The sequence below is a fragment of the Pan paniscus genome, chromosome 10, assembly GCF_029289425.2.
Source record: "Pan paniscus chromosome 10, NHGRI_mPanPan1-v2.0_pri, whole genome shotgun sequence".
Lineage (NCBI taxonomy): Eukaryota > Metazoa > Chordata > Mammalia > Primates > Hominidae > Pan > Pan paniscus.
The window spans coordinates 120,632,152-120,657,260 of record NC_073259.2 but is presented as its reverse complement, the minus strand read 5'-3'; positions in this window follow the sequence as shown (position 1 = coordinate 120,657,260).

The following is a 25,109-nucleotide window of genomic DNA, read 5'->3' as shown; positions in this document are numbered from 1 at the left end:
TTTTTTTTTTTTTTGAGACAGTCTCTGTCTGTCACCCAGGCTGGAGTTCAGTGGCGCAGTCTCAGCTAACTGCAACCTCCACCTCCCAGGTTCAAGCGATTCTCCTGCCTCAGCCTCTGGAATAGCTGGGATTATAGGCGCCTGCCACCATACCCGGCAAATTTTTGTATTTTTAGTAGAGACAGGGTTTTGCCATGTTGGCCAGGCTGGTCTTGAACTCCTGACCTCAAGTGATCCACCGGCCTCAACTTCCCAAAGTGCTGGTATTATAGGCGTGAGCCACCGCACCCAGCCTGAAACTCTAGAAATCTATAGTGATAGAAGACAGTTCGGTGGTTGTCTGCGGTTGAGGACATAGTGATTGATGGCAAAGAGGAATGAGGAAAGTTTCTGGGGTGACAGAAATGTTCTATATCTTCATTGGGGTGGTAGTTACACGGGTGTATACATCTGTCAAAATTCATCAAACTGTCGACCTGAATTGGGTGCATTGTTGCATGTAAATCACAGCTCCATAAAGTTTTTTGTTTATAGAGTTATTGCATATAAATTACACTTTGATAAGGGTATTTTTAAGTGTTCATTTTGGCCCAGCTGTGCCCAGGCCAGGGAAAATTGCTAATAGCAAAAGGGACAGTCTGTTTTGTGAGCTCTGAGCCTGTGCTCTCACAGATGTTCTTGCTTCAGCTCAGAGGCAGTTCAGCAGCGTGGAGGTTTTTCCCACATCAAATAACTAACTTCAAATGCCCAATAATTGGGAAGTGAGTGTCTTTGGCTCAGTGCAATTACCAAGCACTCCTCACTCTGATCTGACCCTTGAGCCAGCACAATGAACACCAGGCTACAGATTCTGCAAGGAGCGGGAGGAGTCACCCTCGGGGCTGTCTGGGGATTCTCACCAGCCAAGTGCAAGCTCCTAATTGGAGTCAGGTTCATCAGGGTTACGTTCTGTGGTTCCTGAGCCTTTTGGGAGGGAAAAAATCCACATGCGTGGGGAGGCACTGACATGACAGCAAGTCAGATTGGTTTCTGACCACGGCAGCAGAGCTGTCATATCACACAACTCTAGGGGGCGCCACTCATGAAGAATGCTATGTGAATGAGCCCTGGAACTGGACAAAGTGACAGCCCCAAACCAGGCACCTCTGTGAGGCGGGCTCTGGGAATATAGTAGTGAACAAGATAGATATTGTCATCCTCATAGAGGTTTACAATCTGGGGAGGAATGGAAGCATTGAACGAATACATAGACAAATAAATATATCATTACAAATGATGATACACGCTAGGGAGAAAAGGAACAGGGAGCTGGTAGAGGGGATCACATAGGGTACTGAGTTTGGGCTGAGGAGGGCAGGGAGGCCCTTTGGGGGAAATGGCCCGTGCAATGAAACCAGAAAAGAGCAACAAAGAGAGCCTTCCAGAAAGACAGACGAATCCAGAGAAAGGCCCTGAGGCCACAGAATCTCAACGTATCTGAGGAGGTGAAAGCCCAGCGCAACTGGAGTGTTGAAGGAGGCAGCAGCCAGGAACCAGGTCATACCCGACTCGTAGACCATGATAAGAAGGTTGGATATCATCTCGAATGCAATGGTGAGTGTCCTCATTTGGGTTCCCCCAGACACTGACCCTGAGTCAAAGATGTTACTGCAAGTAGTTTATTTGGGAGGTGATTTCAGGAGGCACTAGAGAGGAAGGGAAAGGAAGGAAGCAGATGCAGGATGCGTTATTTAGCAGCTTACCACTGGGACAACTGGGACTCAAATCCAGCAAGGAGTCTTGGGGGACCTGTAGAGCATTACTCAATGGAATTCCAACCAAGGGATGAGAGATCTGGGATATTTATCCATCAACTCCCATCAGTCATTGGTTGAGGAATACTGGGGGGGACTGGGGGTAGAGTAGTGTTTACTCCTGGCACTTCTAACCTGCCCTTTAAATAGCCAGATAAAGCCCCCAGACTAAGAGTCAAAGGGGCTGCTGTTGGAAGCCACGGGGTCTGCATGCCCAGAAATGATGTGTGCCCAGGACCGGTGAGCAAGGCATCCACAACATCTGCAACTGGGAGCCGCTAAAGGATTTTAAGCAGAGTGATTTTCTATTTCTTTTTGAGACAGGATCTAGCTCTGACACCCAGGCTGAACTGCAGTGGTTCAACCTCGGCTCACTTCAGCCTCAGATGATTCTCCCACCTCAGCCTCCTGAGTAGTGGGGACTATAGGCATGCACCACCACACCTGACTAACTTTTGTATTTTTTGTAGAGACAGGGTTTTGCCATGTTGCCCTGGCTGGTCTTGAATTCCTGACCTCAAGCCATCTTCCTGCCTCAGCCTCCCAAAGTGCCGGGATTACAGGCATGAGCCACCACGCCTGGCCACGTAGAGTGATTTTTCTGGAGAACAGACTGTAGGCAACAGAAATGGGAGCAGAAATCTAGCTCGGAGCCTGCTGCAGTGGTTCAGGCAGGAGATGGTGGTCGCTTGGCCCAGGATGGTGGCAGTAGGGATAGGGAGAAGTGGGAAGGTACAGCAGGGCCTGGTGATGGATCAGATGTAGGGATGAGGGAGAGAAAGCTGTCAAGGATAACTCCTAAATTTCTGGTTTTAATGACTAGGTAAATGAAAATGCTATTCTCTGAGAGTGGAAAGATTCGAGAAGAGGATGCTTGTATTATTGTGAAACTCAATTAAATTAAATGAGCTATTGCAGGAGACAGCACCTAGCCCAGGGCCCATCCTGTGCTAGGTACTCAGTGTGAGTCTGCGCTTTTACATTTTTTTTTTTTTTTTTTTTTTGAGATGGAGTCTCACTCTGTTGCCTAGGTTGCAGTGCAATGGCGCAATCTCGGCTCACTGCAACCTCCACTTCCCAGGTTCAAGCGATTCTCCTGCCTCAGCCTCCCGAGTAGCTGGGATTACAGGCACCCGCCAAGACACCAGGCTAATTTTTGTATTTTTATTAGAGATGGGGTTTCGCCATGTTGGCCAGGCTGGTCTCGAACTCTTGACCTCAGGTGATCCACCCGCCTCGGCCTCCCAAATCCCTTGGTTGGGATTATAGGTGTGAGCCACCATGCCCAGCCAGTTCTGTGCTTTTCCTTCCATTCCCACACTCTGATGACAAGACCAAGGCCTGCCAGGGCCCATGACAAATGATGAGTTTGAAACATTTAATCTCTGGGAAATAACCCACAACAGAAGCAAACCTCACAGCTCAAATTGGCAGGTTACAACCCAATCCTGGAGGCAAATTCCAGAAATTACCTTTATTCTAGCTACACTAGGGCCAAAGCTTTTTCCTGCCTTGCAGTGATTGTGGCATAACTGAGTCTTAGGGTAATGTGGTCATTTTCCACTGTTGGTGTGCTTTTAACTTAGTATTTTAAAACCGTTCAGAATTTTCCTCTTAAAGCATGGCTCCAAAATAAAAACAAGAGGGCAAATATTTAGGATTTGTTCCAGAAGAACTGAATCAGTCACTCATGTATTCAACAAACATTAGCATCCAATGTGTATTAGTCCGTTCTCACACTGGTATAAAGAACTATCTGAGTCTGGGTAATTTATGAGGAAAAGATGTTTAATTGACTCACAGTTCTGCAGGCTGTACCAGAAGCATGGCTGGGAGGCCTCAGGGAAGTTACAGTCATGGCAGAAGGCAAAGGAGAAGCAAGCACGCCTTACCATGGCAGAGGAGGAGAGAGAGAGCGAAGGGGGAAATGCTACATGCTTTTAAACAACCACATCTCGTGAGAACTTTCGCCCTATCATAAAAACAGCAAGGGGGAAATCCGCCCCCTTGATGCAGTCACCTCCCACCAGGTCACTCCACCAACACTAGGGATTCAACATGAGATTTGGGTGGAGACACAGAGCCAAACCATATCACCATGTTTTCAAAGCAACTGGTGGAAAGACAGAAGACTTCTCAAGGAGCTAATTGATATGGACAGAGATGAGATGGTTCACAAACAAGAAAGAAATTGACATGAGGGGTCAGACAAGAGGTGGTTATTTCCACAAGTGGCTTCACTGGGAATGGTGAGCCCTGAAATGGTGTGACTGACATAAAGGTGGAGACACACGCAGAATTCCCTGAAACGGGAGTGCAGATCAGCACAATGACTTCAGAAAATTGTTCTGTCTACTAAAACTGAACATGCATGCACACTCCAACCCAGCAATTCCATTCCTAGGTATATTCTAAAGAAAAATGCTTCCATTTGCTCACTAGAAGACATGTGCTAAAAGGTTCCAGGTAGTATTCATAATAGCAAACAAAACAAAAACTAGAAACAACCAAAATGTTCAACAGTAAACAGGATGAAAAATTGTGGCATATTTGCAAAATAGAATACTATACAGCAATGCAAATAAATGTTTTACAACTACATACAGCAACATAGATGAATCCCACAAATACAGTGTTGAGCAAAAGAAGTCAGACACAAAAGAGTACATACTGTATGATTCCATTTACATAGAGTGCAAAAATAGGCAAAATCAATATATGTTAATAGAAGTCAAAACAGTGGTACCTCTTGTTGAAGGACAGTGACTAGAAGAGGACACATGGGGACTTGGGGGCTGGGGACTGTAACATTCTGTCTCTTGACCTGAATGCTGGTTACATTGGTATGTTCAGTTTGTGACAATTCATCAAACTACACACTTAGTGATCTACGTGTTTCTTTGTATGAATGTTTTACTTCAATATGAGTTAAAGGCGAGCACAGTAGCTCACACCTGTAATCCAAGCATTTTGGGAGGCTGAGTTGGGGGGATCACTAGAAACCCAGGAATTGGAGGCTGCAGTGAGCTATGATCACACCACTGCACTCCAGCCTGGGCAACAGAGGAAGACCCTGTCTTAAAATAATAATAATGATGAGGCCGAATGCAGTGGCTCACACGTGTAATCCCAGCATTTTGGGAGGCCAAGGTGAGCGGATCTCTTGAGCCCTGGAGTTTGAGACCAGCCTGGGCAACATGATGAAACCCCCTCTCTACAAAAAATACAAAAGTTAGCCAAGCATAGTGGCATGTGCCCGTAGTTCCAGCTACTCAAGAGACTGAGGCGGGTGGATCGCTTGAGCCCAGGAGATGGAGATTGCAATGAGCCATCATCATGCCACTGCACTCCAGCCTGGGTGACAGAGTAAGACCCTGTCTCATAAATAAATAAATATTTTTTTAATTGGAGAAAAAAATAATAATGAGTTAAAATTGGAGGAAAAATTTACCTGAGCACCTACTGGGTGCAAAGCCCCTTTATTTCACCCATCTGAGGCAGACAAACCCCAAAATTGGGGCTCACCCCAGGAGGGTTCTTGGCTTCACGTAGGAAAGAATTTAAGAGCAAGCCAACACAGTAAAGTGAGAGCAAAACAGAGTAGAAGAAAATGGCCGCTGCATAGGCAGAGTAGCAGTCCTGGATTGCTGGCTAGCTGCATTTATAGCTACTCCTTAACTATACGCTAAATAAGGGGTGGGTTATTCACAGATTTGCTAGAAAAGGGGTGGAGAGTTCCCAGAACCCAGGGTTCCTCCCCTTTTAAACCATGTAAAGTAAGTTTTGGACATTGCCATGGCATTTGCAAACTGTCACGGCACTGGTGGAAATGTCTTTTAGCATGCAAAATGCATTATAATTAGTGTATAATGAGCAATGAGGACAACTAGAAGTCATTTTCATTGCTATCTTGATTTTAGCTGGTTTCAACCAGTCCCTTTACTGCATCCTATTTTGACCAGATTCTGTTTTGATCAGCGGGGTTGTGACCAGGGTCATGACTAGTGCTTAGAAAACAGGTCTTGCTGATTTCCTACCTCACATCTTCCTTTCCAATGTGGGCAAATAGATTACTCCAACTTCTACCTCCACAGTCAATGATTATCCTTGTATGTGCCTCACGGGGGCCTGTGAGTGTGTCTTTAAGGTATGCAGTTGGCCAAGCACAGTGGTTCATGCCTGTAATCCCAGCACTTTAGGAGGCCAAGGCGGGTGGATCACTTGAGCCCAGGAGTTCGAGACCGGCTTGGGCACCATAGTGAGGCCCTGTCTCTATAAAAATAAATAAATGATAAACCTGGAGTTGATGGACCTTTGTGGGGAGGACTAAGTAGTCCTTGAATGGGCATTAGGGGAGCCATGAATCTCCTACAATTATATGCAAAATGTTGCATGTCTAGGAATTTTCCTGGGGAGATAGTCTAAGGCATTCTCAGATTCTCAAAAAGATCACCGACCCAGGAGGAGCTCAGAATCTCCAGATTCTCCCAATCTTGCTTAAAGCACATACATGTTTTCAGAGCTCATACCTGTAGTTGTTGGGATCAATTACACCTTGCTTGATTCATTTCACATTATTCCTCTGAACTAGCAAATGTACAGCCATGTCCTACCTGTCATTTGTCAAAGCTTCGAAGAATCATGCCATGTCCCACTCTGATCACTTCACATAACCCTAACACCAGGCATATGTCTGTTTCTTGTTTCTTACCATCCCATAAAGGCTGCTATGAATACCTTTGTACAGATTGGTTTTCCCTCCTAAAGAGTTTTCTTGAAGTGTTTTCAAAAATTGCAGGAAGTGGGTCAAATGTACCAACAGTTTAATACTCCTGGGTTGCTACCAACCACATTTTCAATGCAGCAAGAATGGCTATTAAAAATCACCTAAAGGATATGACAAAAGGGATTGTTTTAGCTCTAATTCATCATTGATCTTCCTCTTGTCCCCCCATAATAATAGTCATCTATCCTTGATAAAATAGGAGAGTGAAACATAGTTATTACAATAATGGAAAAATACCTATTTTCTGGCAAGATATTTCATGCTTCTGTGCCCTTGGAAGTTCCTCTGAAATTTTTTCCTATCATTCACCATAACCAACATGTCAGTTTCAGGGTAAACAGGCAAGATGGGTGGTGGGGGAAGGCGGGGAAGGGTGGACTGTTGCCACGGCAACAAAGGATTTCAGTGATGAGTATCCATGGTGATTGTTGCCACATTCTGAGTGGCTTTAAATGCTTTATTTAAAATACATAACAATCGTGCAGCTGCTGAGGATGTTATGAGGGGAAGAGAGAAAGGGGCTATTTGCTCTTTTATGGATACGTGCTTGGCATGGTTTGAAGGATGAAAGATAAGGTGGTTTAAGGACAGACATACTCCCTTTGTGATGCTATTTAGCAGTTAGCAAAGACTGCTATCCCTCTAACACAGAATGCTCTCACACCTCTGGGTACCACTTGTGCCTCGATCGCCTACTCAACAGGGTAAGACCTAAGATAAACTGGGGCAGAAACCAGCCCCCAATCTGCTCCTTCCCAGGGCACCCTGCCCCCACCATTGCCTTGGAATAGAAGCACATGGGGCTCTGAGCAGAACTGAGAGCTCCCAAGGGGCAAACCTCATTGGATGCTTAAAATAACCAGGGATGCCAGGGACTGCAACACAGGGGCTATTTATCCTTTTCCATCCCCAAATTCACATGGAATATGAGTTGGAGAAATGGGGCTAGACCCAGGTTTTCTAATTCCTAATCCAGGGTTCACTTGTTGTCCTTTTATTTTAGAATAAAGTTTGGCGATGAACAGTAGAGACCCAACATAACAGGAACTTTAACAAGATGGAAGTTTCTCTTTTACAAAAAAAAAAAAAAGCAGAGGCTCAGGGACCAGACTCCTTCTGTCTTGTTGTTCCGCTATATGAAGACCCCATTCTCAGGATCACTTCATAACTGAATATGGCTGCCTGATTCCAACCATCACATCCAAATTCCAGGATACTGGAAAGAGGAAGAGATGAAGAGATAAAAGCAAAAGGCCCAAACAGCCATCTTTTTTTTTTTTTTTTTAAGAGACAAGGTCTCATTCTTGTTGCCCAGGCTGAAGTACAGTGGTGTGATCATAGCTCAGGGTGGGCTCAACCTCAACTCCTGGGCTCAGGTGATCCTCCCACCTCAGCTTCCTGAGTAGCTAGGACTACAGGGTGTGCACCAGCGTGGCGGGCTATTTTTTTATTATTATTGTAGAGACAGAGGGTCTCACTGTTTTGCCCAGGCTGGTCTTGAACTCCTGGCCTCAAGCAATCCTCCTGCCTTGGCCTCCCAAAGTGCTGAGATTACAGGCATGAGCCACCGTGTCCAGCCCCCAAACAGCTATCTTTTAAAGAAGATTCCTTCTGGGCCAGGCATGGTGGCTCACACCTGTAATCCCAGCATTTTGGGAGGCCGAGGTGGGCAGATCACTTTAGCTCAGGAGTTCAAGACCAGCCTAAGCAAAAAAATGAGACCTTGTCTCTACAAAAAATACAAAAAATTAGCCAATCATAGTGGTGCACACCTGTAGTCCCAGCTAATTGGGAAGCAGAGGTGGGAGGAGGGCTTGAACCTGGGAGGCAGACGTTGCAGTAAGCTGAGGTCACGCCACTGCACTTCAGCCTGGGTGACAGAGCCAGACCCTGTCTCAAAAAAAAAAAAAAAAAAAAATCCTGGAAGCTGCTATCTGACACTTCCCCTTATATATCAGCTACTACAGGGCCTTACCTAGCCACAATGGAAGCTGGGAAATATATTCTTTCTTCTAGGTGGCTGTCCTACGACTATTGAGCGATGGGAGAACCAATACTGGGGGCAGTCAGCAGTCTCAGCCATATCCTCTTAAGTGAAGCCGAGAACCAACCTAGCCTCCCTCTCTTCATCCTCTCCTCCTCTCTTCCCCACTTCCTCCTCTTCCTTCTTGCGCACTCCACAATCTCCAACCTGTAGGGCACCACACAAACATCCACTGAGAAGGTGGCTCGCTTTATCCCCATGCAATGACAATGACTCAAACAATACCGTGCCCTCAAGCTGCCCTCTTGAGTGAGTCTTTAGAGTTGTCCACCCATGGAAGGTCAAGTTCCTTTCAATGACAAGTCTAGAGTAGGCATTCATTCTCATCAGGCTGTGAGCCCCAAAACTGTAGGGACAGTGTCCTGTGAGAGTCTTATAAGCATGGGGAGGGAGGGAAGGAAAGAAGGAGAAAATGCTATCAAGCAAAATAGACTTGTTGCCTGATGGGCTAGAAAACCAATACCATGACACTGGGATTTTGAGAAAAGAAAAGCTTTATATTGAAAGTCAGCTCCAGATGAGACAGGAATCAAGCTCAAATCTTGTCTCCCAGGGCTGGCTTTAAGCAGTAATGTTATTAGAAAAAGGTTTAGGAGGTGGATATTGGGATTCGCAGGTGATTGGTGGAAGGAAAGAGGAAGGCTGGAAAGTTTTGGGGCACGCACAGTCATCTCTTCCTGCTATCTCATGGGTCTCATGTGCAAATATGAAGGGAGTTAGTATGAAACACATGGTGGAAATTCAGGCTGTGACGCCAGCAAGCCCGTTCTGCGCAGACTCCAGTTGGCCCTACTGGGTCCAACCAAGTTCAGCCAGTTCCTTTATCTCCTAAGTGGAGGGAGTTTCCGTGTGTCAGCAAGTTGTTCCTTTTCTAATCTGCCATCCTGCAAACTCAAGATTTTCTGTTAGTCATTTGTCTCTTTAACTCTTTGGAGCATGGTTTCAAAAGAAGTTCTCGCTGTCCAGATTCATCTAGAGCGAGGACTTGTGGTGGTTGTTGAGATTGCACGCAATCGCCTTGGGAGAAATTCATTCCCTTTTCCATTTCCTTCCAATCCTTCTGCTTATGAGGAGGAGAAAGTCTCAGGTTGGTGCTACAGGGTTCTGAAACCTCTCCTGCCTTTGCTAATGTCTCCTTTTAACAAAGAGGGAGCAGGTCTCGGCCCAGGGCTTTAAGCATCCCTAGATATCCCTCGGTATTAAACCTGGTGTGCGGAGCAGATGCTAACTTTTGTTTCACAAGAGTTGACGTTTCATCAAGCAAGTTGCCTTACTAGAGCTTAATAACGTTGTTTTGTTTGCCTCATATTTATTGTCATTTACTTTCTATTTGGCAAGCAATAGGATTTTCCATTTATATTTGTGACATTTTTCCTTTTAAATAAATGTCCTTACATTTTTAAAAGTGAATTGATTTAAGGGGAAAAAAGAGTTAACTAAACAATAGTATGGGTGGTACAGGGATATGTTAAAAGCGTAACTGAAATATGAGATACACAGCTTTGATGGAAAATACAATTTATTTATTTTTTTTGTCTGTTTTTATATCTTTAGAGACAAGGTCTTGCTCTGTCACCCAGGCTGGAGTGCAGTGGTGCCATTGTAGCTCACTGTCGCCTTGAACTCCTGAGCTCAAGCTATCCTCCTGCCTCAGCCTCCTGAGTAGCTGGGACTACAGGTGCGTGCCACCACACCCAGCTAATTTATTTTTATTTTTATTTTTGTAGAGGTGGGGTCTCACTTTGCTTCCCAGGCTGGTCTCAAACTCCTAGTTTCAAGCAATCCTCCCATCTTGGCCTCCTAAAGTGTTGGTATTACAGGTGTGAGCCACCATACCCAGCTGAAAATACCATTTATAAGGCTAGAAAAGGCCTGTATTCTAATCTGAGTTCTTCCACTGCCCTACTGTGTGACCTCAGAAAAGCTTCTTCATCTCTCTGAGCTTCTACGTCTTTACCTGTAAAAATGAAGAAAACTGGGCTCAGTGGTTGCTAAGATCCCTGCTGTAAATGACAGGAATTCTGGGGATCTATAGAACCCCAAAGTAATTCCTGGGGACCCCAGACATCACTCCTGTAGCGACTTCAGCTTCAATTGTGGCTTGCCTTAGTGAACATTTGTGACTACCTAGAACAGCAAACACTTAGCTTAGCGATGGAGATTAACCTGTATTCAGAGTCAGGCGCAGTGGTTCATGCCTATAATCACACCACTTTGGGAGGCCAAGGCGGGAGGATCGCTTGAGCCCAGGAGTTCAAGACCAGCCTGGGCAACATGACAGAACCCCACCATCTCTACCAAAAAAAAAAAAGAAAAACACAAAAATTAGCCAGGTGTGGTGGCACATGCCTGTAGTCCCAGCTACTTGGGAGGCTGAGGTGGGAAGATTGCTTGAGCCTGGGAGGCGGAGGTTGCAGTGAGCTGAGATTGTGCCACTGCACTCTAGCCTGGACGATAGAGCAAGATTCTGTCTCGAAAAAGAAAAAAAATCTGTATTCAGAACATTACTGATAAATAAAGATTTTTAAAGCCAGTGGAGAGCCATCTCCCAAACATGCAAAATTAGACTTAATTATTTTTAAAACAATACATCTCTTAATTTGCAAATGAGCAGAACCGAATGCTAAGTAAGGTCTTATTTTGGATGCTAACTACAGTAGCTTTTTCAAATGGAGATTTTCATACTCTCTCTTCACACCTCCCCCCAAGTGTTTATTAATAACTCTGCCTTTTCCTTGGTTTTAAATTATCTCTAAATATTAAACCTTGTGTGCAGAGCAGATGCTAACTTTTGTTGTACATGAGTTGCTTATCTTATTATAACCCAAAACAAAGACTCATTTCCCATTTTCTCAAAAAATGCTGGGAGATGGTCTATTTTGGAGCTCTGGACTTCCAGCCAGAGGGAGACAAAGACCCACTCTCTGTCCCTCAGACATGTCAGTACCTGAGTGCCCAGGCATCTCAAGAAATGCATGTTAAAACCACAATCAGATACCATTTTACAGCCATAAGTTAGAGAAAATGGAAACATGACCATAGCAAGTGCTGGCAAGGATGTGGAATTCTTATAGACAAGAAGTCGGTGCAGGAAAGTGGCAGTTTGTGTGGTGGACAGAATAATGGCTTCAGAGTCATTCATTCAACAAATATTTATTGAGCACCTACTAGGTGCCAGGCGCTATTCTTGGTGCTGGGAATGCAGCAGAGAGTAAGACAGACAAAATGCCTTGCCATGGAGCTGATGTTCTCATGGATAAGCGTGAACCACACACAAAATAAGTAAGTCAAAGAGTATGTTAGATAATGAGAGGCGCTAGAGAGAAAAAGAAGGAAAGAAGGAGCAATTAGGGTAGTAGGAAAGAATTGCAAGTGTCAACAGGGCTGTCAGAGAAGGGTCAATGAGATGACTCCTGGGTAGAGACTTTAAAAGGAAACAAGCCTATGTGGATATTTGAGGAAGAGTATTCCAGGCAGGGGGAACAACAGCCAGTGCAAAGACCCTGTGGTAACAGCGTGTCTGGTCTGCTTAAGGAAGAGTCAGGGGGCCTGTATAACTCAACTACAGTGAGCAAGGAGATGAATTGCAGGACAGAGAGAGAACATCTGGGGCTTATAACCAGAGTAAGACTTTTGGCTTTTACTGTAGGGGAGTCACAGGAGAACTTTGAGTAGCATTCCTCAGGCTGCTGGTTTGAGAACAGACTATAAGGTGGAAGGGAGTGGGAGACCCAGGAAGAGGCTATTGCAATAGTCCAGGTAAAAGGTGATGGTGCATGGACCAGGTGGGAGCAGCGGGCTCCCCAGCAGGCATGGGGAAGAGAAGGGAGGTACTAAGTATATTTTAAAAGTAGAATCAGTGACACATAGACACCATGGAATACTATGCGGCCATTAAAAAGCATGAGTTCATGTCCTTTGCAGAGACATGGATGAAGCTGGAAATCATCATTCTCAGCAAACTAACACAAGAACAGAAAACCAAACACCGCATGTTCTCACTCATAAGTGGGAGCTGAACAATGAGAACACACGGACACAGGGAGGGGAACATCACACACTGGGGCCTGTCGGGGGTGGGGTCTAGGGGAGGGATACCATTAGGAGAAAAACCTAATGTAGATGACGGATTGATGTGTGCAGCAAACCACCATGGCTTGTGTATACCTATGTAACAAAACTGCACGTTCTACACATGTACCCCAGAACTTAAAGTATAATATAATTAATTAATTAATTAACTAAATAAAAGTAGAATCAATAGACTATACTGACTCCAAATAAAACTGAGTTCGAATCCCAGCTCATAGGCATATCACCTACCTTTGGTGAGCCTCAGTTTCCTCACCTGTAAAATGGGGATAATCATTCCCAACAGGGCTATGGATGAGAAGGCAAGTGAGCTGGTGCACAGTGAATCAAAGCTGCTATTAGTGGCAGTAGTAGTAGTTATTTATTTATTTATTTATTTTAAGACAGGGTCTCGCTCTGTTGCCTAAGCTGGAGTGCAGTGGCGCGATCATAGCTCACTGCAATCTCCACCTCCTGGGCTCAGGTGATCCTCCCACCTCAGCCTCCCCAGTAGCTGGGACTATAGGCACACACCACCACACCCAGCTAATTTTTGTATTTTTAGTAGAGATGGGGTTTCACCATTTTGTCCAGGCTTGTCTTGAACTCCCGACCTCAAGTGATTCTCCCACCTTGGCCTCCCAAATTGCTGGGATTACAGGCGTCAGCCAACTCGCCTGGCCGCTATTATCATTTTTATCGCCTGCCTCAGCCAGTGTCCCTCTCCCAGTGGCTCTGCAAACCACCCCACAACAACTTTCAGAGGCCACCAGGGGTCATGGAGCTATGTTCTAGTGTGGAAAGGGAAATGGGTCTGATTGGAGATGGACTCTAAGATGCTGATGTCACCAGCAACATGCAAACACGGATCACAGGCATGGGAGGGGACTGGCCTGCCTATGACCCATCCTCAGCCAGAGGCCAGGAGCAGTCACTGCCTGTCTTCCTTCCCACTCTCCAGCCTCAGCCTCTCTCTTCCTTGCCCATCTCCTCTCCTCCCTGCACTAACTGCAGCCTCTTGTTCTTTTTTTTTTTTTATAGACAGAGCCTAGCTCTGTTGCCCAGGCTGGAGTGCAGTGGCGCGATCTTGGCTCACTGCAACCTCCAGCTCCCAGATTCAAGCAATTCTCCTGCCTCGGCCTCCCAAAGTCCTGGGATTACAGGCATGAGCCACTGCGCCCGGCCAGCCTCTTGTTCTTGATGGAGAAGGTTCAAGCTGCATCTGACGGCCTTGAAGATGTAGGAAAAACAAAATAATTATGACCTGCCTTTCCTAGCGTCTTTCAGCAAGAGACCCAAAGTGCTTTCCAACGTTAATGAGGCTGCTGAGGTTCCCAGCTGCCAAGCAAGTGGAGCAGGTCACAAACAGAGCTGGGGACAGAGCTGTCAGGGTCTCTCTTCCTGCTGCCTTTGAGAGGCCTCCAGGAGGAATAGCAGCTAAATCTGAGAAATATCTGTCCAGTTCCAAAAGGAAAAATGAATCTATGCTTTGGGTCACTTCTTTCAATGCTAGTAAAATGCAACACAGAAAAGAGAAGCCAGAAAATCTTAAAATGTTGTGAAAGGAATCTTACATAATTAAACTGATTACCAGCAATCAGCTTATCCACTTCTGCCACAATCAAGCTGGAAATCATGTCATTCAGGCGATCAACAAACACTCACTGTCATTTCTCATGTCACTCAGACATGCTCTTTCTTTCTTTCTTTCTTTCTTCTTTTTTTTTTTGAGATAGAGTCTCACTCTGTCACCCAGGATGGAGTGTAGCTCACTGCAACTTCTGCCTCCCAGGTTCAAGCGATTATCTTGCCTCAACCTCCCGAGTAGCTGAGATTACAGGCATGTGCCAATACACCCGGCTAATTTTTGTATTTTTAGTAGAGATGGGGTTTCACCTTGTTGGCCAGGCTGGTCTCAAACTCCTGGACTCAAGTGATCCGCCCACCTCAGCCTCCCAAAGTGCTGGGATTATAGGGGTGAGCCACCGCACCCAGCCTAGACATGCTCTTTCTGACCTCTCTATTTAAAATAGCATCCCACTGCCCACCCTCCACCATCTCCACCCTTCTGTGTTCTCTTACCCTACTTTGTCTTCTTGTACTTATTACTATACCAAATTAGGATTGTTTATCTGTTTTCTCACTATTTCCTTCCTCACCTGAAAATAAACCTCATGTCTCCCTTATCTGCGGCTCTGCTCCGGCACCTAGCACAGCGTCTCACACATGGTAGGCCCTCAATACATATTTGTTGCATGAGTGAATGAGAAAGTGAATGAAGGAAGAAAGGAACAGCACTTTGAGGTAGGCGGGACTGATATATCTACGTCATTTAACAGCTGAAGAAACATGCTCAGCCACACTGAAGCCAATAGCCCAAGGAGGAGAAGGGAAAGGGACTAACAGGAATGCCTGCTGTGTGCCAGGGACTGCGCCAGGTGTATTGCACAGGTTCTCTCATCTGAACCCGTTAACAACCCATGAAGAAGTCAGGGTTACCCATATATTATGGATGACTAGCAAAGTTCAAAAACTGCCTTGTGGTAGACAGAATAACACCCCCCCACCCCCGACAAGATATCCACATCCTAATCCTTGGAACCTGTGAATATGTTAGTTTACATGGTGCAAAGGGTAATTATGGTTGCAGATAGAATTAAGTTTGTTGGCTGGATGCAGTGACTTATACCTGTGATCTCAGCACTTTGGGAGGCCAAGGTGGGAGGATCACTTGAGCCCAGGAGTTTGAGACCAGCCTGGGCAACGCAGAGAAACCCCGTCTCTACAAAACAACAACAAGAACAACAACAACAAACAAACAAAAAAATTAGCCAGGCTTGATTTTGCACACCTGTAGTCCCAGCTACTTGGGCGGCTGAGGCAAGAGCATCACTTGAGCAAAGGAAATGGAGGCTGCCGTGAGCCATGATTGTACTACTGCACTCCAGCCTGGGCGACAGAGTGAAACAAAAGAACTTTTTAAAAATTAAACAGAATTAAGTTTGCTAACCTTAAAATAAAGAAATTATCTTGGATTATCTGGGTGGACTCAATGTAATCACAAGGGTCCTTTAAAGATTGAAGAGCACCTGGTAGGCTGAGATGGGAAGATCACTTGAGCCCAGGAGGTCGAGGCTGCAGTGAACCATGATCATGCCACTGCACTCCAGCCTGGGCAACAGAGTGAGACTCTGTCTCCAAATACATGTGTGTATATATATATATATATATATATATATATATATATATATATATATGACGGAGGCAGAGTCAAAGGAATGCAACATGAGAAAGACTAAACCAGCTATTACTGGCTTTGAAGGTTGAAGGGGCCATGAGCCAAAGAATGCAGGCATCCTCTAAGACAGGGGTCCCCAACCCCCAGGCCACCGGTTGGTACTGTCTGTGGCCTCTTAGGAACCAGGCCACACAGCAGGAGGCAAGCAGCAGGCAAGTGAGCAAAGCTTCATCTGTATTTATAGCCACTCCCCATCTCTCACATTACCGCCTGAGCTCTGCCTCCTGTCAGATCAGCTGCGGCATTAGATTCTCATAGGAGCACAAACCCTATCGTGAACCGCTCATGCAAGGGATCTAGCTTGTGCACTCCTTATGAAAATCGAATGCCTGATGATCTGTCACTGTCTCCCATCACTCCCAGATGGGACCATCTACTTGCAGAAAAACAAGCTCAGGGCTCCCACTGATTTTACATTATGGTGAGTTGTATAATTATTTCATTATACATTACAATGTAATAATAATAGAAATAAAGTGCACAATAAATGTAATATACTTGAATCATCCTGAAACCATCCCCTACACCATCACCATCCCGCGGAAAAACTGTCTTCCATGAAACCAGTCCCTGGTGCCAAAAAGGTTGGGGACCGCTGCTCTAAGAAGCTGAAGAAGGCAAGGAAACAGATTCTCCCCCTAAAGCCTCCAAAAAGTGGGCTGGGCGCAGTGGCTCGTGCCTGTAATCCTAGCACTTTGGGAGGACAAGGTGGGTGGATCACCTGAGGTCAGGAGTTTGAGACCAGCCTGACCAACATGGTGAAACCCTGTCTCTACTAAAAAATACAAAATTAGCCAGGCATGGTGGCACACACCTGTAATCCCAGCTACCTGGGATTACAGCTGAGGCAGGAGAATCCCTTGAACCTGGGAGGCAGAGGTTGCAGTGAACTGAGATCACACCACTGTACTCCAGCCTAGGCAACAGAGCGAGACTCTGTCTCAAAAAAAAAAAGACTCCAAAAAGCAATGCAGCTTTTTGACACCTTGATTTTTGCCTATTGACTTTAGCCCATTGCGGTTCTGACTTTCAGAACTGTCAGATAATGAATCTGTGGTTTTTAAGCCCGAGTTTGTGGTCATTCATTACAGCAGCCATGGAAGACAAGCACACACTTCCCCATCACAGAGGAGTAAGTGATTGCGATTAGACCCACAGATCATTGACTGCTTTCCAAGGGCACATGCTCAGCTCTCAGAGGGACTATCCTGTCCCGAGCTGAGTGAGCAGCAGGGACATGACCCCTCCTGGCCACGACTGATTGCACCTGGGAGGGACAGCCAAACCAAAATAGGTCAAATAGGCCAGGCTCAGTAGCTCACGCCTGTAATCCCAGCACTTTGGGAGGCTGAGGCAGGCTGATCACTTGAGGTCAGGAGTTCAAAACCAACCTGGCCAACATAGGAAAACCTCGTCTCTAAAAATAAAAAAATAGCCAGGCGTGGTGGCACGCACCTGTAGTCGCAGCTACTAGGGAGGCTGAGGCAGGAGAATCACTTGAACCCAAAAGGCAGAGATTGCAGTGAGCCAAAATCACACCACTACACTCCAGCCTGGGTGACAGAACAAGACTCCATCTCAAAAACAAAAACAAACAAAAAAAAAAACGTCAAACAGCATCTCTCCTTCCTGGGGAATTTGGAATTGAGACAAAAGCCCCAAATGAGTTTCTGTTTAGAGCATCCTCGGGCCAAATCTGGCTTGTGAATAGGATTTACTGGACTCATACAGCATTTTAAAACTATTTTTGTTTGTTTTAACTAGTTGCCAATATGTTTTAATCTTGAAATTTCATAATTTCAGATTCTGGATTGCCTACTTCTCTTCCAAGTTCAGAGCCCCTGCCACTAGGAGCCCGCACTCCTGCACGGCAATAATTGGCCAGAGCTGAGTGGTTAAAAGGGGGTTTGTGCTTTCCTCTTGGTCCCATGAACCACAACATCTCATTCGCTTCCCAAGACCCAGTATCCATGAACACCGTCCCTCAGGTTTAAGCTATGGTGTGCCTTTCAGCAGGGAAATGTCTCTTATACCCACACGTGGCAGCTGTCTTCCCTTTGCCCCTCCACACCCCTCTCTGGCTTCCCCATCCTGCCCAAGGACTGCATGAATGGGCTCTCTGGATTTCAGTTGGGTTTAGCCAATGGGCAATGCCAGCAGGAGATCCAGGGCATGAAGAGTGTGCTGTCAGGTTATTTATTTGACTGGCTCCCAGTGGGGTTGCTGAGGACTGACTGCAACTCTCCAAGGAAGGCCACATCTGCTGTCCAGGCAGCCCTCTCCAACCACCCACGGCTTCTGGATTCCAGAACCACTCCCATCCCTATCCTTTTGGGCATAGGAATGGTGACAGCTCTTTCAGAACTAGCCCTGGGGTACTGGCCCTGTGGCTTCCCACAGCTGATCCATGCCTTAGTAAACAGTCCCTGTGTTAACCCTGCCTCCTCGGGGCATCCTAATGAGGATTTGTCATCTGTTTCCTGACTGATATGCCATGTTCCTATCAAGAAAGGGAGACTGGTCAGCCACAGTGGCTCATGCCTCTAATCCCCTCACTTTGGGAGGCCAAGGCAGGAGGATCTTTTGAGCCCAGGAGTCCAAGACCAGCCTGGGCAACATGGTGGGACCCTGTCTCTACAAAAAATCTTAAAAATTAGCTGGGCATGGTGGTGCACATCTGTAGTTCCAGCTACTCAGGAGGCTGAGGTGGGAAGATCGCTTAAGCCCAGGAGGTCAAGGCTGCAGTGAGCTATGATCGTGCCACTGCATTCCAGACTGGGTAGCACAGCGAGATCTTGTCTCTTAAAAGAAAAGAAAAGGGAACTGAGAAGGCCCTGTGAGTTTCCCTCCACTGTTGTTCCCATTGACATCACCTGCCTGACAAAGGTTCTAAATTTGAGATCCCCATGTTGTATCTCTTTCGAGTCCTTGAGGAAAGCCCGTGAAGCCACTCTGTTGTTAGATGCATAGAAGAGTAGAGATAGAGAGGAGAGACGCCCTGATCCTCAGCAGCTTCTCGGTCCTGGCTCCTGTTCCTCAAGAGGACTGGCCATACTTCCACCCTCCTGGGTCCGTGAGCCACCGCTATGGATACCACCACCACCACCACAGAGACTCCTTGGGCTCAAGCCAGTGTCAGAGTGTTTCTCTTTTTTTTTTTTTTTGAGACGGAGTCTTGCTCTGTCACCCAGGCTAGAGTGCAGTGAGCAATCTTGGCTCACTGCAACCTCCGCCTCCTCAGTTCAAGCAATTCTCCCTGCCTCAGCCTCTCGAGTAGCTGAGATTGCAGGTGCCCACCAACATGCCCAGCTAATTTTTATATTTTTAGTAGAGATGGGGTTTCACCATGTTGGCCAGGCTGGTCTTGAACTCCTGACCTCAGGTGATCTGCCCGGCTTAGCCTCCCAAAGTGCTGGGATTACAGGAGTGAGCCACCGCGCCCGGCTGGGTTTTTCTTTCTTGCTACCAAAAGACCCCTAGCTGCAGAAAAGCCTAGATAAGACCTCAGGTGGTGTTGATATTTGTCTCCTCTCTACGCAGCTTCCATTTCCTTTTTGATTTGAGGAATTGCCCTGCCCCTTTTGCTACAGACGAGCAGGCTGTCAATTTTGGTGCCAGGCCCACCCTGCCCTGGGGACTGCTCTTTAAAGGGTCCTGCTTGGCCTCTGGCCATGTGGGTAAAGCGTTTGTGGGGTCCCAGGGATGCGCCCACCCTGAGTCCATGCCCCTCCTTCTAGAGCTCATCCAGGTACCCAGGGCTCCTGCTTCAGGGCCAGCCTGGGCCCCTTTCCCAGGTCGTCCTCCAAAGAGTGAACCATGCCACCACTGTGGGCATCTTAAGACCTGAGAAGTGGCCAAGGGACAGCCATTTGGGGAGTTAGAAAACAGAGCTTGAACACAGGGGCTGGGGGTCCACACCCCAGCCTCTCAGAGTGTAGGACAGAGCCAAGGGTTAGAAGAGAAGCAGAGTGGACCATAAACCAAGGCTGGCCCCTCCCAAGTCACCACATGCTGGTCAATAACTCTGAGGACTCCAGGATTCTAATTCAAACCTGGCCTTCCAGGTCCTTATTCACGTATATGTGCCAAGGTAGGACGACAGATCATACTTCATCTAATAGTTTATCTGGTTGCTTTATCACTTGTAGACAAGTGGTGTAAAGGCTTCCTTTTGTACTCTTGCTCTGAGTGCCACAAATGAGGGGGGTGCGGCTGCAAGGTACCTCCACCACCCCAGGGCAAGAAGCAGGCATGGAACCCAAGCTTGGCCAATTGGATGCCCCCTGCCTACAATCTACTTCCTAAACCTTTGGCTTAACCAAAAGTGAACAGGTTTCCGTTGCTTGCAACCAAAGAACACTAACAGGTCTGCTCAGCCCCAAAGCCCATTTTTCTTTCCATTAGAAAAGGAGGGGCTGGACGTGGTGGCTCACGCCTGTAATCCCAGCACTTTGGGAGGCTGAAGTGGGCTGATCACCTAAGGTCGGGAGTTCGAGACCAGCCTGACCAACATGGAGAAACCCCGTCTGTACTAAAAATACAAAATTAGCCGAGCGTGGTGGTGCATGCCTGTAATCCCAGCTACTCAGGAGGCTGAGGCAGGAGAACCGCTTGAACCCAGGAGGCAGAGTTTGCGGTGAGCCGAGATCGTGCCATTGCTCTCCAGCCTGGGCAACAAGAGTGAAACTCCGTCTCAAAAAAAAAATTTTTTTTAAAGCGGGGGTAAATACATACTAGGTCTGTATCCATTAAAGATAGAGGATACAGAGAGGGAGAAAGAGAGGATGGGAAGGCATCCTCAGGTATATCTCAGGAGGAGGTGTCCAGAGACTGAGTTGGTCCCACTCCTTCCTCCCTACCCTTAGACCTACTTCTTATCCCCATCCTCTACCCCTCTTTCCCCTACCCCCACTGACCCAGGGCAAATTTCGCATTAAGATCCACTGAGTCATGAGGCCAGGCGTGGTGGGAGCTCATGCTCATAATCCCAACACTGTGGGAGGCCCTGTCTCTACAAAAGAATTTAAAAATCAGCCAGGCATGGTGGCACGCACCTGTAGTCCCAGCTACTTGGGAGGCCAAGCCAGGAGAATCTCTTAAGCCCAGGAGGTTGAGGTTGCAGTGAGCCAAGATGGCACCATTGCACTCCACCCTGAGCAACAGAGTGAGACCATGTCTCAAAAAAAAGATCCACTGCGTTGCATAAAAATGTTGCACATTCAGCTCCAGTCTCCACCCTCAAATGCATCAAACCAGACAAGACAAAAACATTTTTTTCACTAGAAATCATCAAAGCCTCCACACTTGATCCTCTGTCTTCTGTAAATATTTCTATCTCATCCCCTAAAAGTGATCTCACTGAATGAATGAATAATAAATAATCTGAAGAGAGAACTGAGGGCTGATTTACATCATTTCAAAGAGAGCTTCTATTATGCAAAATTATTATTCAAATTATGCAAACATCATCCTCTCAACTGGATGAACTTGCTCCAGCTGGGAGCCGACCATTCTCTGCAGGGCAGCAGGAGGGAGGAAGAGAGATTGGGAGGGAGGAAGAGAGATTATGAGACACCAGAGTGGGTGGAGGATACTGGAGGCTGGGAATGGCCCACGGAAGAGGTCGGTCTTTGTGCAGTAAGTTTGCTCCTGCATCAATTTCTCACTTGAAATATGCAAAAATTTCAGTCGGGCTTGGTGGCTCATGCCTATAATCCAGCACTTTGGGAGGCTGAGGTGGGCAGATCACTTGAGGTCAGGAGTTCGAGGCCAGCCTGGCCAACATGGTGAAACTCCATCTCTACTAAAAATGCAAAAATTAGCCAAGCATGGTGGTGGGTGCCTGTAGTCCCAACTACTCAGGAGGCTGAGGCAGGAGAATTGCTTGAATCCAGGAAGCAGAGGTTGCAGTGAGCTGAGATTGCACCATTGCACTCCAGCCTGGGCAACAGAGAGAGACTCTGTCTCATAAAGAGAGAGAGAGAGAGAGAAAGAAGGAAGGAAGGAAGGAAGGAAGGAAGGAAGAGAGGGAGGGAGGGGGAGGGAGGGAGGGAGGGGGAGGGAGGGGGAGGGGAAGGGAAGGAAGGAAAGAAAGAAGGAAAGGAAGGAAGGAAGAAAAAAGAAAGAAAAAGAAAGAAAGAAAGAAAGAAAGAAAATATGCAAAAATCTTAGTCATTCCCCTTAAATTACAGTAATTAAATCCTTCAGATGTTGTGGGTGTAGATCAAGAATACTTGTAACAGCAGCTCCAAATATTCCAAAAAGATTGGGAAGAATGGGATTCCTTCTGAGCAGAAGGTCTTATAGATGGGAGACAACCTGGAAAAAAAGTTCAGTTTTCAGGGCAAATGAGAGAAATGACAGACGTTTTGCACAACAGAGACCAGCGTCTGTTATTTTCAGTGTGGATGTTAATACTGCTAATAATAACCTCATTCATTTGCCAGAGTTTTTTCCTTTCTTTTTTTTTTTTAAGAAAATTGTATTGTGACTTTTACCCGTTTAAAGGCTTTTAGCGGCTTCCCATTCTACCTAAAGTACAATCAAAGCCCTCATGCTGAGGCCTAAGAGCCGCCACCCCTGTACCCCTCGCATGATGGGGCTTCTTTCTACTTCTCCAGCTGTTATCAGAAAGCGGTCCCAATCCAGGCCCCAAGAGAGGGTTCTTGGATCTCACGCAAGAAAGAATTCGGGGTGAGTCCATAGAGTAAAGTGAAAGTAAGTTTATTAAGAAAGTGAAGGAATTGGCTGGGCGCGGTGGCTCACGCCTGTAATCCCAGCACTTTGGGAGGCCAAGGTGGGAGGATCACGAGGTCAGGAGATCAAGACCACAGTGAAACCCCGTCTCTACTAAAAATACAAAAAATTTGCTGGGCACGGTGGCGGGCGTTAGTCCCAGCTACTCAGGAGGCTGAGGCAGGAGAATGGCGTGAACCCAGGAGGCGGAGCTTGCAGTGAGCTGAGATGGCGCCACTGCCCCCCAGCCTGGGCGACAGAGAGAGACTCTGTCTCAAAAAAAAAAAAGAAAGTGAAGGAATAAAGAATGGCTATTCCATGGGCAGAGCAGCAGCATGGACTGCTCAGCTGGGTATACTTATAGTTATTTCGTGATTACATGCTAAACAAGAGGTGGATTATTCATGAGTTTTCTGGGAACAGGGTGGGCAATTCCTGGATCGGTGGGTTCCTTCCCCTTTTAGACCATATAGGGTAACTTCCTGACGTTGCCATGGCATTTGTGAACTGTCATGACGCTCGTGGGAGTGTCTCTTTGCATGCTAATGTATTCTAATTAGCGTGTAATGAGCAGCGAGGACAATCCGAGGTCACTTTCATCGCCTTCTTGGTTTTGGTGGGTTTTAGCTGACTTCTTTATGGAAAACTGTTTTATCAACAAGGTCTTTGTGACCTGCATCTTGTGCCAACCACCTATCTCATCCTGTCACTAAGAATGCCTAACCTCCAGGGAATGCAGCCCAGCAGGTCTCAGCCTCATTTTACCCAGCCCCTATCCAAGATGGAGTCGCTCTGGTTCCAACGCCTCTGACACAGCCTTTTCCCAGGCGGCTAGCCTCCTCCCTCACCTCCTGCAGTCATACCTTTAACTCCTAGAATAGGCATGACTCCTTCCTATCCAGGACTGTTGCCTGTGCTGTTTTCTCTGCCAGGAAAGCTCTTCTCCCCATTCCTTAGTTGGCTGCTTCCTTCTCATGCTTCAGGTTTCTTTTTAAGTGTCCCCTCTTCAGAGAGACCCTGCCTGACCTCCTAAAACGGATGCCTCCAACCACCTTTCCCACCATCCACCCATGCTGCCATTTTTCCTTCACAAGATGCAATTATATACTTATTTGTGTCTTTATTTATTTTTTCATCTGTTTCCCCACCAGGTTATAAACTTCAACAAGGTAGAGATCGTGTCCATCTTGTTCAGAGCCGAAGTTTCAGCACCTAGCACAGTGCCTGGCACATGGTGAGCAGGCAATTCACAAGGAATTAACGGGGTTGGGCATGGCAGTTCACGCCTGTAATCCCAGCACTTTGGGAGGCCCAGGCTGGTGGATCACTTCAGGCCAGGAGTTTGAGACTAGCCTGGCCAACATGGTGAAACCCCATCTCTACTAAAATAAATATATTTATTTATTTATTTATTTATATGTATATGTATATAATTATATGTATATATACATATAATTTATATATACACATATACATATAATTATATACATATATATATACACACACACACACACACAAAACTTAGCCAGGCATGGTGGCACGTGCCTATAATCCTAAGTACTCGGGAGGCTGTGGCATGAGAATTGCTTGAACCCAGGAGGCAGAGGTTGCGGTGAGCCGAGATCACACCACTGCACTCCAGCGTGGGCAACAGAGTGAGACTGTCTCAAAAAAAAAAAAAAAAAAAAACTATGTATGGAACAGACACAGTGGCGCATGCCTGTAATCACAGCACTTCAGAAGGCCAAGGCGGGAAGATCTCTTGAGCCCAGGAGTTCAAGACCAGCCTGGCAAATGTGGCAAAACTCTTTCTGTACAAAAAAATGCAAAAATTAGCTGGGTTTAGTGGTGCATGCCTATAGTCCCAGCTACTTGGGAGGCTGAGGTGGGAGCATTGCTTGAGCCCAAGAGGCGGAAGTTGCAGTAAGCCAAGACCTCACCACTGCACTCCAGCCTGGGTGACAGAGTGAGACCCAGACTCGAAAAAAAAAATTTACTATGTATGGTTTAGCCCTCTAGCTATCATACAAGCTCCTGGGGCTCAGAGAGTATGCCGAATAATAATAATGAGTAATTATCATAAATGGTGATAGTGATAACTGTCATTCATTGAGCATATACTGTATGGCAGGCACCACACTAAGCACTTTATTTACAAGGATTCACTCATCAAATCCCCACAACAATTCTCAAAGTCGGGCTCTGTTTCATGCCATTTTACAGTTGTGGAACTTGGAGCTCAGAGAGAGTCCTGATGTGCCAGAGACCACACGGCCAAGCAGTCCAGGGTTGGGACTGGTGCCAGCCAGGTGGGCTCCTCTGAAAAGCCCAGTCTCTTTAGGAGCTGATTGCCCCCAAGCTGAGATTCAGCTGGACCATGAA